Genomic DNA, 14,365 nt, shown 5'->3' on the forward strand with positions numbered 1-14,365 from the left:
CCAGGGATGGACCTCAGGACTCTTGTAAGCTCCAGGAAACCCACTCAGATCTACATCTCATGGATCAAATGGACTCCATCCAGAAAGTACCCCTGTCAATCAATAGCCGAAGTTCCCCACCTGTTGAGTATTCTAAAGGGTGGGATTCCTCCCCAGGTCCCTAATTTTGGGATTCCCCTCCCCTAGCCACCAAGAACATGGGCCTAAGTGTTTCAAACTTCGAACCTCTATAACTTTGTTTTCCCAGGTATTTGTTACAGGGTTGAGAATCTGACTAAAACAAAAATACTGGGGGCTGCTGAGATGGCTCAGCAGGTAAGAGCACTGATTGCTCTTCTAAAGGTCCTGAGTTCAACCGCCCATGATGAGATCTGACGACCTCTTCTGGTGCATCTGAAGACAACTACAGCGTACTTATGTATAATAATAAATAAATTTTAAAAAAAAAACAAAACTCGGGGCTGGAGAGATGGCTCAGCGTTTAAGAGCACAGACTGCTCTTCCGAAGGTCCTGAGTTCAATTCCCGGCAACCACATGGTGTCTCACAACCATCTGTAACAAGATCTGGCGCCATCTTCTGGAGTGTCTGAAGACAGCTACAGTGTACTCACATATAATAAATAAATAAATCTTAAAAAACAAAAACAGGGCTGGTGAGATGGCTCAGCAGGTAAGAGCACCCGACTGCTCTTCCAAAGGTCCGGAGTTCAAATCCCAGCAACCACATGGTGGCTCACAACCATCCGCAACAAGATCTGACTCCCTCTTCTGGAGTGTCTGAAGACAGCTACAGTGTACTTACATATAATAAATAATAAATCTTTAAAAAAAAAAAAAAAAAAACAAACTTCTCAAAATTGCATATGAGCTGGGCATGGTGACATGAGCCTTTAATCCCAACCTTTGGGAGGCAGAAGCAAGCCATTTTCTCTCTGTGGCTTTTCAAGGCCAGCCTGGCCAAGTTCCAGGCTAGCCAGAGTTACACAGTGAGATGCTATCTTTCAAAAGAAAAAAAAAAAAACCCAAAAAGATAAAAACAAAAATAAAAATGTGCATTGAAAATGGACAGCCAGGGCTGGAGAGATGGCTCAGTGGTTAAGAGCACTGACTGCTCTTCCAGAGGTCCTGAGTTCATAGCCCAGCAACCACATGGTGACTCACAGCCATCTGTAATGGGATCTGATGCCCTCTTCTGGTGTGTCTGAAATATAAAATAAACAAATAAAATCTTTAAAAGAAAGAAAGGAAGAGGAAAAAGAAGCTGGACAACAGATGATTAAGAGGTTAAGAACACTTAGTGCTTTTCCAGAGGACCTAGGTTTGATTTCCAGCATGCACGACAGACAGCTAACAGCTGCCTATGTCCAGCTCCAAAGAATCTGATGCCCTCTACTGGCTTGTGTGGGTACTGCACACACACACACACACACACACAAAGAACAATGTTCTTTTTTTAAAGATTTATTTATGTATTTGAGTACACACTGTAGCTGTACAGATGGTTGTGAGCCTTCATCTGGTTGTTGGGAATTGAATTTAGAACCTTTGCTTGCTGCATTCAACCCTGCTCACTCCATTTGGCCCTGCTCGCTCAGACTCAAAGATTTATTTATTATTATATATAAGTACACTGTAGCTGTCTTCAGACACACCAGAAGAGGGCGTCAGATCTCATTACAGATGATTGTGAGCCACCATGTGGGATTTGAACACAGGACCTTCATAAGAGCAGTCAGTGCTCTTACCCACTGAGCCATCTCACCAGCCCAAGAACATTGTTCTTTGAGCCAGTTGTGGAAGACTATATCTGCAACACTAGTTCTTAGTAAGCTCCAATAGGAGAAGATTGATTCTAATTCTAGCCTGGGCTATATACACTGTTTTTTTTTTTAATGTAAAAATAACACCATTTTTATAAATTTTTCAATTATTTTGTTTTGTTTTGTTTTGTTTTTTTCAAAATAGGGTTTCTCTGTGTAGCCCCGGCTGTCCTGGAACTCACTCTGTAGACCAGGCTGACCTGGAACTCAGAAATCCGCCTGCCTCTGCCTCCCAAGTACTGGGATTAAAGGCGTATGCCACCACTGCCCGGATTCAATTATTTTCAAAGTGTGGGTGCATGTTCATATGCGTGTGTGTGCGCACACATGCACACAACAAGCCTTTGTAATATCTGAGGAAGCCAGAATAGGGCATGAGATTCCCTGGAGCTGGAGTTACAGTCAGTTGTGCACCTTCCAAAGTGGATGCTAGCAAGTGAACTCTCATCCTCTGAGAGAGCAGTGGGTGCCTTAATTGACCAGCCATCTTTCTGGTCCCTAAAACATTTATTTTAAATCAATTGCCTGATGTGAATGACTTGTGAATTGTATGGTCTGGAGTTAATTGTTGAATATAGAGGTTTCTCCTTTCCTTGCTCGTTCACCAGCTCGGGAGGCTGCTGAAGCTGTAACCCCAGCAAAGAAGTCTCCATGTGGCCCGCTATGGGGAGAGAGTGGCTCTGAGCTGTCTCCAGCATCTGGGACAGAGAGAGCATCAAGGAAGTGACATTGCCTTGCTTGAGCTGAAGAGCTGGGTATCCCTGTTTATGTGCATGTGTGTGTATGCAGGAGCCTACAGAGGCCACAAGAGGGAGTCAGAGCTCCTGGAACCAGTTTGTGGGAATCCTCCTGTTTCTCCAAAACCAGAGACATGCCCTAAACCTCCGGGTAAAGATATGGAGGTGACAGGGGTGGGGTCTAGGGAGCCTCTTGCAACAAGCACAGACTCTCAGTGCTGGCTGGTTGTTCCCAATACTATTCAGTATGTTGTCAGTCAGTTATGTGCTACTATAACAAATACCCGTGACAATCAAATTATCAGGAAGAAAGGGTTAGCTGTGCTCTGTCTGTGATCAGGTGTTCCCACTGCTTTGGGGGTCTGCAGTGACACAACCCGATGTGGCAGACAGTGAATATCAGGGCAGATGAAGAGAGAGAGAGACAGAGACAGAGAGACAGAGAGAGACAGAGAGAGAGAGAGACAGAGAGGACCAGGGTTACACAATTCCCTTCAGGAGATATGCTACTAATGGCATATGGGCTGCGATCCCAGCCTCTATCTAGCACATTGGCCCCTGGGAGCCATTTAAGGTAAAAATGATGAAGCCAGGATGGAGGGTAGGGTGGGAGTGGATGGAGAGTAGAGGTAGAGAGTCAGTCAGTGTTTGGCTTATTTGTTGCTCTTGCAGAGGACCTGGGTTTGGTTCTGAGCACCCAGTTGGCTGTCTGTAACTCAGACCTGCCTGTAACTGTCTGTAACTCCAGTTGCAGGAGAGCTGACTCCCTCTTGTGACTTTTACAGGTTCCTGCACATAAACTCATACAGGCCTGTGCACAGGTGTGTGCGCACTCACACACACAGTGAATATTAAAATGAAAAATATAGGCCTAGGATGTGGCTGGAATATACAACATCCACTGCGGAAAGCAGATATAGTGGTGCACCTCAGAGAGCCCTCTGGATGTAAAGGCAGGTCTGAAGTCCAAGGTCATCTTTGAAGGACTACTATGGGCTACAAAAGGCGTGGGGGGGGGGGGAAGGGCGTGGGGTATTAAAATTATAGCATGTGTTAAAACAAGTTGGGGAGCAGCAAGAGAAAGATTGATTGATTGATTGATTGATTGATGTGTATCCAATGCCTGTGTGCTTTTTCTGGGTTGTCATCTGTCGGCTGGTGCGTCCAGCCTGGGATTTCATTAGGCTCTAGTTGTGGGTAGACGCCCTTAAACCTGAGGACTGTTTTGATTGGTGGGTGGGGTATGACTTTCCTTGATATGGTTGGTCAGCCAAGCGGCTCCTCCCCAGGAGTATTGCCTCTGTGCTTCAAGGGAGGTTTCAAAGCTCTGTGTCCTCTGGGTGTGTCCACAATTGTAAGCTACCACTATGAAGCACAGAGGTTTGAGGGTGGCGACCTATGCACACAGGAGCTGGCAGACGCCAAGGACCCAAACTGAGCTGTGGTTTGGACATTGCCTTCTGGCTGGTCTCTTGGATTCCTACTTCTTGTGTGTGTGTGTGTGTGTGTGTGTGTGTGTGTGTGTGTGTGTGTGTGTGTGTGTTTCCATGTCCATAATAATCTCAAAGCTGCTGAAAACACGCCCCATACTCTCGCTGGCTTCTTTAAAAAAAAAATTCCTTGAAAACAATCGGGAAATGTATACATTTCTTTTTGAGACAGGCTCTCATGCAGCCCAGGCTAGCCTAAAACTGGCTGTGCAGCCTAAGCTGGCCTGGAACTCTCAATCCTTCTTGTATTTAGTTAGCTGTTCAGAGACCCAACTGCTCAGCTCTGTACTGAGCTCAGTCCCCAGCCTCAGTTAACCCTTTAGAGTGGCGGATCTCAATTTGTGGATTGCGATCCTTCTGGGGGGTCACATATCAGATATACTGCATGTTGCAGTTTTACATTATGATTCAAAACGGTAGCAAAATTACAGTTATGAAGTAGCAACAAAAATAATTTCATGGTTGGGGGTCACCACAACATGAGGGACTGTATTAAAGGGTCAGGGGCTTAGACAATTTCTTGTGAGGTCCTGGGTCAGCAGGAGACCCAGCAGTGTCATGGCCAAACTGCTGAGTCACAGATACCAGGAGGTGTCAAATCTGTGTTGTCTTAAGTCTCAAAGTTTGAGGTGATCTTTTCACAGCATGGGGGACCGCTGCAGCTTGCAGCCTGCAGGTTCCATCAAGGCCATGAACTCCACAGAGAGAAGGCATCGATACCATACCCCCAATTCTTGTGGACTGAGTTATGTGACCAACCCCAGCTGCCTGCTTGTCTGTCTTTGAAAAAAAATTTTTTTTAAAGATTTCTTATTTTAGTTATATGAGTACACTGTAGCTGTCTTCTGACACACCAGAAAAAGGCATCAGATCTCGTTACAGATGGTTTTGAGCCACCATGTGGTTGCTGGGAATTGAACTCAGGACCTCTGAAAGAGCAGTCAGTGCTCTTAACTGCTGAGTCATCTCTCCAGCCCTGAAATTTTTTTAAGGGTTCACCAGTGCAATTTTATCACAAACAGCCATCAAATAATGAGTTTATTTGTGCTCTAAAATAATTAAATATTAACATGCACCTTCCCATCAGGTGACCTCATGGGTCATGGCCAACATAGAACTTAGACAAGAAATCCTTTAGCCTTGGTGTTTCTGTTTCCTGGAAAACCCACATAACGTGTGTCCGCTGCTTCCATACTTTAATGTTTTCCTGGAGCTCCAACTTTTCCCTTAGTGACCAGGAAAGCAACCACTCTGGGGTCTGTGACATGGGCATTTTGCATGTTCATTTCTCAGACTTTCTCCTGTCCTTGTTTCACCATGCTATCCAGGTGCATTAAGTGCACAGTGTTCGGCACCTCCGGATACCGAGCGCGGTAGAGTTCGCGCACCCTCTGCTTGGCCTCCTCGGGTCACGACTGGAAATGGGCTTCACCCATTTCCAGCCTGGCGCAGGCCGGTGGCCGCGGCCGCCATCTTGCCAAGCTGGATTTTTTTTTTTTTTTTTTTAAAGACAAGGTCTCAGTGTGTGTGTAGCAGTGTGTGTGTAGCCTTGGCTAGCCTGTAGGTCGCTGTGTAGATCAGGCTGGCTTCTGTCTCTGGCTGAAAGGTGTGTACCACCACCATTCTTAGCTTCTTGGGATATTTGTAGTTTTATTTATTTGTTTGTTTGTTTAGGGGGGGTGAACAGGTTGGGGGCAGAGGGCAGAGGACAACCTGAGGGAATTGGTTCTGGTTTTACTGTGTGGGGCATGAATCAGACAAAGATTATCAAGCTTGGCAGTTTTTACCTACTGAGCCATCTTGCTGGCCCCTGATTTTGGATTTTTTTTTTTTTTTTTTTTTAAGAAGTAGAGTCTTATTGTCTAGGCCAGGCTGACCTAGAACTCACAATCTTCCTGCCTCCTGATCGCTGTGTTTGCAGATAGGGAGCATCGGGCCTGGACAGGCTTAAAACACTGGTCACGTCTAGTTGTTTGGCTTCCCTTACATCACGGTGGGCTATGAACTATGTCCCCAGCCACTGCAGCCATCTTCTCAATTGAAGGGGCAAAAATGTATGCCATATTGGTGAACACCTTGCACAGAGGCCTGACTAATAAGACCTACATACACTATCAGCCACTCAATTAAAACAGTCTCCATCGGGATGTCATTAAAACCTTTTGAATTTACCAGAATTACCGGAATTATTGGAACAAGGCAACCTTGGATTTCCTGTGACCTCCTGGACTGGTTGGAACGGGTGAGGGGGGACGCTGTCATTGATATCTGTCCAGAAGTTCAAGGTAAGTAAACAGAGACACTGGGGGACATCTGAGAGCCCAGTCTGATCTTCAAAGCAGTGACAAAGTCTTCGGCGGGTGCTGAATCAGATAACTTCAGTCACGGTCACCAGTTAGTTGCTCTAGAGTCCAAGGCTCCTCAACCTTCCTAACCCGACCCTTTAATACAGTTCTTCATGCTGAGGTGACCCCCCCTCCCCCCCAACCTTCCGTAACTAATTTTGATACTGTTCTGTCTTGCGCGCGCTCGACTCGACCAGCAAGAACGACGCTGCAACAGGATCCTTCTGCACACGTTTATTGGGAGAGCTTGATTGCAGAGGCGAAAAGACTTTTTGCCCAGAGCTGGTGCTGCTTTTATAGGCCTAGGAGAGGCGTGTCTCATACCCTGATTGGTTATGCACTAAGCCTCATTTGCATGTTCCTCATCTGATTGGCTACTCTCTCTCAGTACCTCACTGAGCCTCATTATCATACCTCATTTGCATGTCTCACATCCGATTGGTTATACTCTCAGTACCTTACAGAACCTCATTATCATGCCTGGGCCAGGCAGTGTTTTTGCAAAAAACTTTACTGCATATGTACACATTGGCTGTTTGTCCAATCTTATGCATGGTGGCCAGCAGTAGTCAGTGCCACTCAGCAACGGCACATGTGGCTTCCCACATCTCCCCCTGTTTGTTTTAATAAAATGAGGCTGGACTAGGCCTGTGCAATTATGCCCATCCGCCGTGGCTCCTGTTTTAGGTCGTTCCTCTAATGTCACAGCCTTACCCGTCATAGGGTAACCCTATCGCCACCGGGCCCCATGTCTTAGGTTGGATTGTGCACGAGGAAAGTTGCCCGTCTCTGGATACCGCAGTGCTGTGTGACAATAACTGCTAAATGACCTAGGGCGAACTCTGCAAAAGAGGCCAGCCAAAAATTGAATTAGTGGGGAAATCATGATCACCCTATTGATGAGCAAGGGCTGATCAATGATCGTTGAGTCTCTCTCATCTAATCTCATGCTGACTAATTCTTGAGCATAGATAACCAAATTTCAGGGGAGGAGCCGTTTTCAATAGCTAAAAGTGCCTGAGTTACAATCACCTTGTCACGTTTTTGTTGGGTTCTGAATTTGCATACCAACCAGAGCATGAACGCCAGTCCACAGCATATGGCAGCACCAAACAAAATCACTCCCACCCATTCCTTAAAGTAAGAAAAAGCAGAGGTAAACCAAGAGGTAAAGTCTCCGAGGGTCACTGGTTCCACTCTGGTCCCATTAAGGTTCAGGATCTGCATCTGCAGTCTCGTCTGCAACCTCTCCAGCTCCTGCGACCAGTTCCCTTTCAGGTAATTTGATAGGTCTGTACTTTTAATAAAAGAATTATTAATATACTTATTGGGAGTAATGCACACATGCGATGTGGATGCCACACAACTCATTTGTATGACATCCATCATCCGTTCCATATTATGTTGTAAAATATCCACTCTCTGATTCACTAACATTAACCCTGAGGCGATATGAGAATCCACCTTTTGCAGGGTAAGCAATGCTTCAGAGGATTTTTCTGCTATCTGACTTATGGTGTCAGCAGTATCAATTTGATGGGCCATTGCAGTTCCTGCGGTAACTGCTGATGCCGCGGACACTACAATGGCTGTAACAATGGCAGCTGTGATTCCAAAACCTCTCTTTTGCCGAATAAGACTCGTTATTGGGAACTTCTCTGGATCTGCCTCAACAGGCACAGGGACAAAGATTGGTAGATGAACCACTAAGGCTAAGAATTTGGTTCCATTCCAGCATTGCGTCAAAAAACAAGTAACATTTGTACAATCTAACCATTCTGTATTATTTTGAAATTCAGCCAATATAAAGAAAAATGGAGGATTGACACAAACTTCTACTGGAGAAGTAGTCATATTAGTTGTCACATTATCTAAATGAGTAGAGGTATTGGAAAGAGTGGCAGAAACATTCAATATCTCATGAAAGGTTCCAGTCAGCAATGCAAAGGCTGACAGACTGGTACTAGCACCTGCCTCATTGCTTAAAATCCATTGGTAATATGGCCAAATATTTTCTTTCCCTGTAGCATCTCCTTTATCGTTCATTATAGCAAAATCTAGTGGGGGTGACAAAACAAAACCCTTTGCTATTTCTTTCCGAGGAAAAATTTTTGATTGACAAGGTGAAAAAACTATAGGAAATGCGAGGTCCGGATGACACCAAGGCATGCTGCGTATAGCAGTAGCATTGCCAACAGGCCATCGTGATCTTTTGGGAATGGTCACCTTTCCCTTTATCATAATAGTGGTGATGTTTATAGGTGAAATTATATTATTTTCAACATCACCTGAGCCTGATTGCGCTCCTTGAGCAACTTGCGTTAAAGCATTAAACAACACTCCAGAGCTCACCTTATTTTGGCTAATGGGATCTGCCCAATTAGAGATAATCTTTTTCTTTAAAAATATACAGGGTGTAAAAGGTTTATCCACATTATGCACAAAGCATAGTGTATAATTCAAATGAAAACTAGTACTATTATACACCCGTGGCTCTTGAGGAGTTTGTCGTGCACAAGGCGCATCCAAATAACATTCCGTTGCAAAAAATAAAGGCAAGGTAGAAGAATTGGAATGTACCGGTAAAGGTACTGGCCATGATCTTACTATGGCCCACAAAGGTATACTTATCCCGGTCTCAATCATCAGGAGCAGGAGAATCATCTTGGGGTTCATCTTGCTCTTTCACGGTCCTTGTCAGTCGCGTCGGGACCCAAAGTGGATTTTCTTCACCCTGTGGGAAAATACAAATAGCTCCCCGGGATCTGATTAAAATAGGATCCGGGCCATACCATTTATTATCAAGGACATTTTTCCATTTGACCATTTCATTGGGCGATTGAGGCCATTGTCCGTGCCTTTCAGCTGGTGATCTTCCAGCATCATCCAATTTTAAAAAATTAAGAGTAAATATTGTAAGGGATAGAGCCATCTTTGGCGTCATAGCCTCTATTCCCCCTTTCTGTTTTTGCAAATATTGTTTCAGAGTGCGATGGGCTCTCTCAATTATGCCTTGGCCCTGTGGATTATAGGGCAATCCAGTAATATGTTTTACTTGCATTTGTTTGCAAAATTGGCTAAATTTAGAAGAAGTATATGCAGGACCATTATCTGTCTTTAACACTAGGGGCTTGCCCCATGCAGCCCAAGCCTCTAAGCAGTGAGATATGACATGAACTGCTTTTTCCCCTGTCAAGGGAGAGGCATGTAGGACACCAGAACTGGTATACATATTGTAATTTCCCAAAAGATGGGATATGCGTTACGTCCATTTGCCAAACATCTAGGGGTCGCAATCCGCAAGGATTAACACCCACGGAAGGTGCATTAACAAATTCTACACATTTACCACACCGTAGGACAATATCTCGGGCTTCTTTTCTTGTGAGCTTAAACTTTTGTCGTAATGTAGAGGCAGGGACATGATAAAGCTGATGAAAATTTTTTGCACTTTCTATAGAACTTTGTGATAGGAAAACCATGTCTCTGGTGGCTGAGTCAGCAATTGCATTTCCCTTAACCATAGGTCCAGGTAATGATGTATGTGCTCTAATATGTTGAATATAAAAGGGATGCTCACGCATCAGAATACAATTTTGTATTTTCATCAAAATTTCAGATACAGGACTGGACTGTTTAAAATTTCCGGCAGTCTCTAATGCTAGAACCGCATTAACTACATAAACAGAATCAGAGACAATATTTATGGGCATAGGAAATCTTTTAAAGACTTCTAAAACCACCAAACATTCTACCAATTGAGGGGCTCCTGGTGTAAATTGCAACCTTACAGCCTTTTCATTGATTACATAACTTCCAACTCCTGTTTTGGATCCATCTGTATAAATATCAATGGCTCCCTTTATAGGGGTATTAGCCGTTACCTTTGGAAATATTACTGGATGCAATAACATAAAATGTAATAACGGATGTTTAGGATAATGATTATCAATTAAACCAGAATAACTGCATCTAAGAATGGCCCATTCATCTATAGTAGCACACAATATTTGCATTTGTGCGACAGTATACGGGACAATTATGCTATCAGGCATTTTTCCAAAGTGAGTGATTGAAGTTTTTATTCCTTTGTGGGCCATATTTGCTACCATGGTGGGATAATGCTCTATAGTTTTATTAGGGGATATATGTGGATGTATCCATACTAAAGGACCATTTTGCCATAACACAGCAGTTGGCAGATTGATGGTGCATAATATGCATAGGCACAAAGGTTCTTGCTCATTTATACGAGTTAACTGTGCTGTTTGGATCGCCTTTTCCACTTTCCTAAGAACATCAGAAGCCTCAGGTGTTAATTGTCTCAATGAGGTAATATGTGAGTCTCCTTCTAAAATTTGAAATAAAGGTTTTAATTCCGAAGTAGGGATCCTTAAATAAGGTCTAATCCAATTTATATCTCCTAATAATTTTTGAAAATCATTTAGTGTCTTTAGATGGTCTTTTCTAATACTAATCTTTTGTGGGGTGACACATCGTAAAGTAATAGTGGCTCCTAGAAAATGACTAACATTAGACTGCTGTACCTTTTCTGGTGCAATACTCAAACCATTATTTTTTAAAGTTTCATTAAGCAAGCCATAAGCTTGCTGTATACTTTCTTCTTCAGGTCCACAGATTACAATGTCATCCATATAGTGACAAATTTTTAAGGAGGGGAAACCATCCCTAACCGGTTGTAAAGCTTTTCCTACATATAACTGACATATGGTAGGGCTATTTGCCATTCCTTGGGGTAATACCCGCCATTGGTACCTTTTATCAGGTTCCATATGATTAATAGAAGGCAAGGTGAATGCAAATCTAGGTTTATCTTTCTTATTTAATGGAATTGAAAAGAAACAATCCTTAATATCTACTACTATAATTCTCCAATCCTTAGGTAGAGCTGAGAGTAGGGGGAGCCCTCTTTGTACAGGACCCATAACTTGCATTTGTGCATTAATGGCTCTTAGGTCATGTAACAATCTCCATTTACCTGACTTTTTCTTTACAACAAAAATGGGGGTATTCCAGGGTGATTGAGTGGGCTCCACATGCCCCAGATCTAATTGTTCTTGTACTAATTCTTTAGCTGCTTTTAACTTCTCAGAGGGTAAAGGCCATTGAGGCACCTACACCATGTCCTCCGTATGCTACGGGATGGGCAAAGGCTCTTCAGTGGCCCCTAGAAAAAACCCAGCCCTTTCTTGTCTGCCTTTACAGTGGCTTTAACTGGTAAAATTCTACCTTGCAAAATTTTTCCAAGACCTAGTCCAGGTATATATCCCATTCCTTTCATCATTTCCTTGCTTTTCTGAGAGTAATCATTAGTCAATATAAAGTTCATAGCTGATAACACATCTCTCCCCCACAAGTTTACAGGCAAAGGGAGTACGTATGGTTGAAAAAGCCCTGTCCTTCCTTTTTTATCTTTCCATTGTAAGGATTTTGCACTTATAGTTGGGGTAGCCTCATATCCTAATCCTTGTAAGCTATGTGACGATTGATTAACAGGCCAAGAAGCAGGCCACCACTTACTAGATATAATGCTTTTATCTGCTCCTGTATCCATTATACCTTGAAAGGTTTTTCCTTCTATTTGTAAAGATATGTACTTTATTTTCAAACATACTCTTTCTACCCTTTATACATTGCTTTTGCATATTACCTGTTTTCTTATGTTGTTTAGAATAACTCCAACCTTGGGTTTCCAATTTTAAGCTAACTTTCTGTTACAAGCAAAAGGCTGCCTGCCCCTTTAAAAGCTCCATTTGCAATCAGCCTTCAGCAGGGCTTTTTCAGCTGTACTTGACTCCCAGCCACTGTGCAGCTAACTTGTCATTTTTTGCTGTGCAGACTGAGACTGCTTTTTTATTTTTCAACATGAAACACAGAACAACAATCATTCAATCATCCAAGCAAAAACAAACACGAGTTGACAGACATATAGACAATTTGGTGCACCAAAAAACAGAAAATAGAACACAGATATCCTATTCGAAGCTAAAAATATTTCCATAGGAGCCAGAGAGGAAGCAGGACGTCTCCCGTTTTCTGTCTGTCCCTAGGAGGGCTCTGAAATAGCTTATTTTCATTTTTTCTCCTTCTTCTAGGAATTCTGCACAGTGGCTGCTTCTAATAGTTACTCCTCTTTCCCTGAGAGCTATCTTTAAGCCTTTGATGAAGGCTGCCTCTTTAGTCCTCGAGAGGAGGGTAAATTGACTTAATTTTTTGCTCTTCATTTTTTATATTATCCTTTATATCTTTATATTATCCTTTGTATCTTTACATTTTATATTATCCTTTGTGTCTTTATATTTTAGCTTCCTTTCTTTTTTTCTTTTTATATTTCTTAAGTTACTTATTTTTCTGCGCGCGTCTTCTTTTTCCTTTCTCTCTGTTTCTGATATGCCTTCCTGGTACTCCTACAAAGTCGCTGCCCTTCCTTAACAGCTGGTCCCACACAAACCCAGCAACAATTACCAGACCCACTGCGTAAGAAAGCATACCTCTCAGAGACTTACCTTAATTTCTTTATACTTACTGGTACCACCGTTCCTCAGCTGAAGAGTTCTGAATCCACGCAGTTGAATCCTTCTCAGCAGTCTGTTTTGCAGGAACCTTTATTAACACCGCTCCCCAGCTGAAGAGTTCTGAATCCACACCGGATCCTTCTCAGCAGTCTGTTTTACGGGAACCTTTATTAACCGCTCCTTCCCCGCGATGCAGTTCTGAATCCTCCCTGTAGCAGGGGGTCTTCGCTCGTGCCTGAAGATGTTTCTTGTCCCGGGTTTTCGGCACCACTTCTTGCGCGCGCTCGACTCGACCAGCAAGAACGACGCTGCAACAGGATCCTTCTGCACACGTTTATTGGGAGAGCTTGATTGCAGAGGCGAAAAGACTTTTTGCCCAGAGCTGGTGCTGCTTTTATAGGCCTAGGAGAGGCGTGTCTCATACCCTGATTGGTTATGCACTAAGCCTCATTTGCATGTTCCTCATCTGATTGGCTACTCTCTCTCAGTACCTCACTGAGCCTCATTATCATACCTCATTTGCATGTCTCACATCCGATTGGTTATACTCTCAGTACCTTACAGAACCTCATTATCATGCCTGGGCCAGGCAGTGTTTTTGCAAAAAACTTTACTGCATATGTACACATTGGCTGTTTGTCCAATCTTATGCATGGTGGCCAGCAGTAGTCAGTGCCACTCAGCAACAGCACATGTGGCTTCCCACAGTTCTGAATGGGTTTTGTTTTGTTCATTTGTTTTTCCAGACAGGATTTCTCTGTGCAGCTCTGGCTGTCCTGGAACTCGCTCTGTAGACCAGGCTGGCCTCGAACTCAGAAATCTGCCTGCCTCTGGTACCTCATTTTTATGTAAAATTTTGGGGTCTAATGTTAGTGTTCCTGGCAAATGAAGTGTGGCCTCTCAAACTACTTAAGTTATTTCTCTTCTCCTTTCAGTGCCTTCCCCCATACAAAGGGAAATTAAGAGACTTCTCAGAGCCTGGTATAGTTGCATGGGCCTTTAATCCCAGCAGGTAGAGATCTCTGTGGATTCGAGGCTAACCTGGTCTACAGCATGAGTTCCAAGACAGCCATAGCTATGTAGGGAGACCCTGTCAACTCCAGCCTAGTATCTAGTACTGGGAGGTAGCTCAGTGGTACAGGACTTGCCTAGCATCTGTGTTGGCCTGGATTCTATCCCTGGCACTGCACTTGATTAAATAATTTACAGTTCTAGTGCTCTCACATATCCTGGGTTGGCCTTGAATTTGGCATGTGGCCAAGGTGAACCTGACCTTCAGATCCTCCTACCCCCACCTACAAAGTGTAGGGCACGGGGAGGGGGTATCACAGGTGCCCCATTACCCTTGGCTTACACAATGCTGGGGATAGAAACCGGGAAGTTTGTTGCCCAGGCTAAGCAAACACGCTCCCTGCTGAGCTACACAGCTGGCCAGA

The 14,365-nt window shown here is 43.7% G+C and overlaps 1 pseudogene; it reads right to left on the reverse strand.

Moving 5' to 3' along the window:
* Positions 1-5,141: 5,141 nt before the first annotated feature.
* Positions 5,142-5,521, reverse strand: Gm3786 (annotated as a pseudogene).
* Positions 5,522-14,365: the final 8,844 nt, after the last annotated feature.

Source organism: Mus musculus, chromosome 5, assembly GCF_000001635.26.
Source record: "Mus musculus strain C57BL/6J chromosome 5, GRCm38.p6 C57BL/6J".
Lineage (NCBI taxonomy): Eukaryota > Metazoa > Chordata > Mammalia > Rodentia > Muridae > Mus > Mus musculus.